Source organism: Acipenser ruthenus, chromosome 30 (genome assembly GCF_902713425.1).
Source record: "Acipenser ruthenus chromosome 30, fAciRut3.2 maternal haplotype, whole genome shotgun sequence".
Taxonomy (NCBI): Eukaryota; Metazoa; Chordata; class Actinopteri; order Acipenseriformes; family Acipenseridae; genus Acipenser; species Acipenser ruthenus.
This window is the reverse complement of record NC_081218.1, coordinates 13666636-13671992: the sequence shown is the minus strand read 5'-3', so window position 1 is coordinate 13671992 and position 5357 is coordinate 13666636.

The window sequence follows — 5357 nt, the reverse complement described above, 5'->3', positions numbered from 1 at the left end:
GCCGTGTCATTAAAAAGAAAGAAAGAAAGAAAGAAAGAAAGAAAGAAAGAAAGAAAGAAAGAAAGAGACATATTATTATTATTTCATTATTTAGCAGACGCTTTTATCCAAAGCGACTTACAGAAATTACAATATAAAAATATTTTACAGGCAATAAAAATATAAACACATATATGCAATATGTACAAAATAAATATAAATAGAGGAAAAAACTAAAATATATAAAAATATGAATTTAAAAACATAACATGGAGCCAGGAGCCAGTCTAAACTGCAGGGGGGCTGTTTACCGTCATCTGAGTTTCAGCTTTACTGAAGGTGACCACATGGCTCTGTGTTCAGAGGAACAGTTTGGGACAGTTCAGGCTTTTCAACTCAAAACCCAGTGCATTCTGGTAAGCGTAGTCCTGCTTCTCTTAAAGGAAAGAATGGTACCTGAGACAGGTAAAACGTACCAGAATGCATTGGGGTGTGAGTTGCAAAGCCTGAACTGTCCCAAACTGAGGAGCCATATGGTCTCCTTAGCGCAGCGTTTAGAAACAAACTATTCTCTGTACAGAGCCAAGGTGTTTAAAACAGGCAGTGGCTGGTTTTTGCAAGTGGAGACAGGAGTTCGATCAATCAATCCCTTTCTTATTACGTTACAGACGCTGGCGTTTCCATCCAGGTGTGCCGCCAAATACTGTCTCTGCCAAATAGTGTCTATTGGCAGGATGTGGTGCCAAATACTGTCTCCCGCACAATTGTAATAATAAAGTGATAATGTGCAGCATATTGTATAACCGTGCTGATTTGATATTTTAATTGTTTTACGTTGTTTGTTTTTTGAAGATCATTGAAGTCCTGCTAGTAGTGCATTTACTACAGTAGCGCTGCAGAACATAAGGTGTGGAATCACGGGCTGAGGATGCAAAAATAGTTCTCACTGACCCTTTTTTAGAAATATATATTTTATTTTAAAAAGCTTTTGTGCAACAGATTTAAAGTTAAGATCTATGAAGGTTGCGATACTCCGCAACAGGTTCTTAAACAAGAAAGAAAGATGTGCTGAATACGTTCAGAGCAAAACCACTGAAATGAACTGGGCATGCGCAAATTAATTCGCATGCGCGCCGTTAACAAACGAGACACTTCCGAAGACACGGTTTGGCACAACACCGGCAGTTTCTAATTCCTTGTAAGGCCTGGGTTGTGTGAACTTTTCTATTCTTCTGAAGCTTAAACGGAATGCTGCCAAAAATGTACTGATGCATAACTTTCCGCTCTTTGCGGGCTAAATTCAGGCCGAGGCTTGTAAAAATGTGTCAGCGAGCCAGCGCCATTCCAGCGTTAACACCCTCTCAACTTTCTTATCTCAGCTCCTGGATACAAACCCGCTGATGAATTATTACCCTGCGGTACCGCGTGTTACTGAGCCAGGCTGAAGGCTCAGTGATTGCAAATAGAAATCATGGAGAGCTGTTACTGCTACACTGAAACTTTTATATCAAAAGGATGGTGTCACATCACTAAGAGAAACCTGCCCCCTGTCGATATAGAATAGACAGATGATCATATATACAGTATATAGAATAGATAGGTGGGGTGTCTGTTGAGATAGAGAATTGATGCAGGGCAACGTATTGCAATGGTGTATGATTCCATCTATGGGGATCTGCTTAGATATATAACATATATAATATATGGTATATTGATACAGGCTAGTACAATTAATACACTGCACAGCTCCGGAGCTATACAATCCATGGATTTACCTGCTCTGAAAGGACGCTGTAAAGTCTGGCTAGGAACCAATATTCCTGTGAGTGTGAGGCTCAGCATGTGGGGTCCTAATACCTGCGGCACAGGAAGGGGATCTATCGTGTGGTGGCTTGATCTCTTTAACTGAGTCGAATTTCAAATAAAAGCCTGTAAAACTCTAGCAAAGCTATAGTAACTATTTTTATGAGCAGGGTTTTAAAGCCTAACCTCTTCCCATGGTTTTCCCTGGGATGTATCCAGGCTGTGTTGAAAACCACAAGGCTCTCGGAGGGCTAGTAAAGGCTCTGGCAGATCCTCCTGCTTGAGTCCTGAGGGCTCTTCATCCATCGACAGCGATCCCAGGGGTAGCGGAGCGGGGGGGGCAGAGGTTACTGGAACACAGATCACAATCTCAGCACAGCTGCACTGACAGAATATCACACAATCCAACCAGCATTGTGTTATTAGTGATCACCTAGTGTATTTAAATCAGAAAGTATTTGATTTATTTCTAATAGTATAAGCAGTCATTTCCCACTATACGAAAGATATTCATAATTAAAATAAAATAATTCTGTTTGTGTTCACTCAGGGTCGGTCAAGCATATTGCAGTGCAAGGTATCAACAAAACGCTACTGCAAAAAAACAACTTGTAGCAAATTATAAGCTTTGGGAGCAAAATTCTACCAGATATTCTTTAATATGAAGCCTTGAACGTTGCAGTACCATATGACTATCAGACTTTATCAGGACCACTTTGCAATATTTGTTTCAAATCCACTGTGCTACCATTGCTGGTAACGCTGTGGGCTGCTAATGGTTTGACTGGGGTTTCAGGATAACACACTGGGATTATAATGGGATACCAATGACATTTGTCTGCAAATGAAGATTGGAGGAAGGATATAAGACGGGCACAGAAATAAAAAAAAAAATATTCAATTTAAAACACTTCCTGTGTTCTATAAATAGCTGTAGAACTTCCCATGACGTAGAGGGAACGGTCCTGGGTCACCCCAGCTCTTTCCATGGGGCAAGGCTACTGATCTCAAAAAGAAGGACCACTGGAATAAACAAGCACTCAAGGGAAGGAATCCAAACAGATCAAAAGGTCAAAGAAGGGCTGCAGCTTTCACTGAAGGCATGTTTGCTTTGCGTATGAACTTGGCAGCGGCTGATGCTGTATTTGTTCTGTTAAGTTTAGTTCCCTGGCGTGCCAGCAAAACTTGAGTTATCAGTGCTGAAATGTCCCAGAACATATTCTTAGATGAGCGAGGCTAGTATGATCAAGCATTCCTCTGCAAGAAAACGAATGCTGGTCGCAATCACAGCTAATTCCTTTGGTATTGAATGTCATTTATAAGGAGGGGGAGTTTAAAATGTACTCTCTTGACAAATAATCTTCAATTGCAATGCAATGCTAGCACGAGGGCAGATGCAACCCAGTTAACTTGCAACATTCATGTCAGGAAACTATGAGTCTGTGAGCATTTGTGGTGTGTTTAGTTTCGTCAGCCAGCAAAAGGTGTCAATTCCATGTATTTCTGAAACTTTTTTGTGATTTGCATAAGCTTATTCTGGGACACAGGTAATAGATCCATTATCTCCGATTGTTCTCGCATGACCGTCAGCTAAATATCAGAAGAAGGTATTATTTGTTCGTATCCCACCGCGCCCAAGTCAGACAACAAAAACTTGCCTAGTTTTTTCAAAATGTATTGTTATTAACCCTTTGATCACAGCAGTGGCCCTGAACAACCTACTTAAACAAAGGCATGTTTTTGTTTGTATAGTAAAACAACTCAAAAACCACAATCATATCTTTATTTATTTAAATTTTTTTTGAATATCACTTTTTTCATCTTTTGAGTTTCGGCATTGTTCTTGAACAAGCAAAATTAGATAAGTCGACGTCTGCATTTCTCACGGCAAAGCTAATTATAAGCCAGAATCGGACCATCAGAATCAAATCCTAGATCATTTGTCATAGCAGTGCATAAGGGTGTCTTTCCACGCTTCTCAGCTTTATTCTAACCTGATCGAGCAATGCTGCACTGGATTCAGAGCAGGAGATTGACTACAGACCACCTGGGTGTTGAAACACTGAATCACAATCGACGTTTATTGCGGGGAATTGCATTGAAATCAACGGAGGCGGTAACGGTAAACACTTATGGACAGTGCGCTAGAACAGCTTGGGCATGTCTGTGTGGCTTCACAGTGGGTGGAAGTGGGGGGTGGGTGGGTTGTGTCTGTTCTTCTCAAACTGCTGTAGGAGAATGTAAGTTTTGTAAACAAGCTGTCTGCTTTCTGATAAAGCGGAGCGCACAGAATCTGGGGGGGGGGGGGGGTATGCTAAACAGATACAAGGGGATCGCGCTGCTTAGCGCGACGCTGACCATGACTGTGAGATATTCCACTGCGACCCTCGGGCTAAGCTGTCACTGTGTGTTTGTCATGTCATTCTAACTGCAGGGTGTAAGAATGGATGGGGATGCGCGGAAGGAGCAGCCGCACAGATTCAAGTGGGCTTCTTCGTCATTTCGGCTTAAGAGTGAGTTCTCTGCAGTTTCTCTTCTCTCCTGCCCCAGAAGTCTCTCAGAAGCGCGGTGCAAACGCAGTCAGATATACCGACACAAAGGGCTTATTGATGCATTGGAGCAAATAGCTGTGAGACTCCAGAGCGATCAGTTGACCAGCTTGGCTGTGGGAATGTCTCACACGCTTATCAGTGAAGTGTTTGCTTGCTGGATGAATGGTGTTATACATGCTGGTTGTACTGTTTTATTTTTACATTGTAAACTGTGTGTAAGGTCAGAGATTGCTTTCAAACTCCACTCCCCCTTTACAAACAGGCAAACCTGTATTTAATTCATTCAAATGGGCTTTAAACAAACAGCCCTTAAATACAGGCTGATATAGTTTTAAACACTGCAGATTATAAATGATTTGCGCCTCGTCTTCAGAAGCACTGGGCTTTCACTCCAGTCTTTTATTTTTTTGAAAGGAGAAATTTCATTGTAAATATTACAAAACGGAGAAGCTGGCAGCTGTGGTGAGCTGTTGGCTTCTCATTTTGTAATATCAGCAGTTTTTTTGTTCTCCTTTCAAAAGACGGGTCAGTTATAGACCAGCGTTGACTTGCGTGTTGCTCTGGTTTTATAAAAATGTGTTTTTGTCTCACTTTTTCAAAGTGAAGTAAAACTCTTAGATAAGCTCATAGATTCCTCACTGTGCTTTTCTTGAAACTTTGAGATCTGAAGACATAATCGTTGGTACAATGGTAGAGCCATAAGGATGTGTCTTAAATTATCCAGCCCTGTAACCAACAATTATCCCTACTGACGACAAATGCATGTTTAGTACAATAAATGAGGGTGCCCCTGCAAAATAGTTATTCAGGACCTTCAAGGACATCCCTGCCTGCCAGCGTCTGTGGGTAAGTTCCAGTTACCTGGGTGATATTTGCAGACTCTCTGGTTTATATTATGCTGTCAGAGCTTATCTAGGAACAGGTAGATCAAGTGGGTTAACTGCACCTGAACAAACTGAGGTGCTGCGCTGCCTCTGCTTTAACCTTCCAGTGTTTAGACTTCCCAGCTCACGCTTGTCTTAA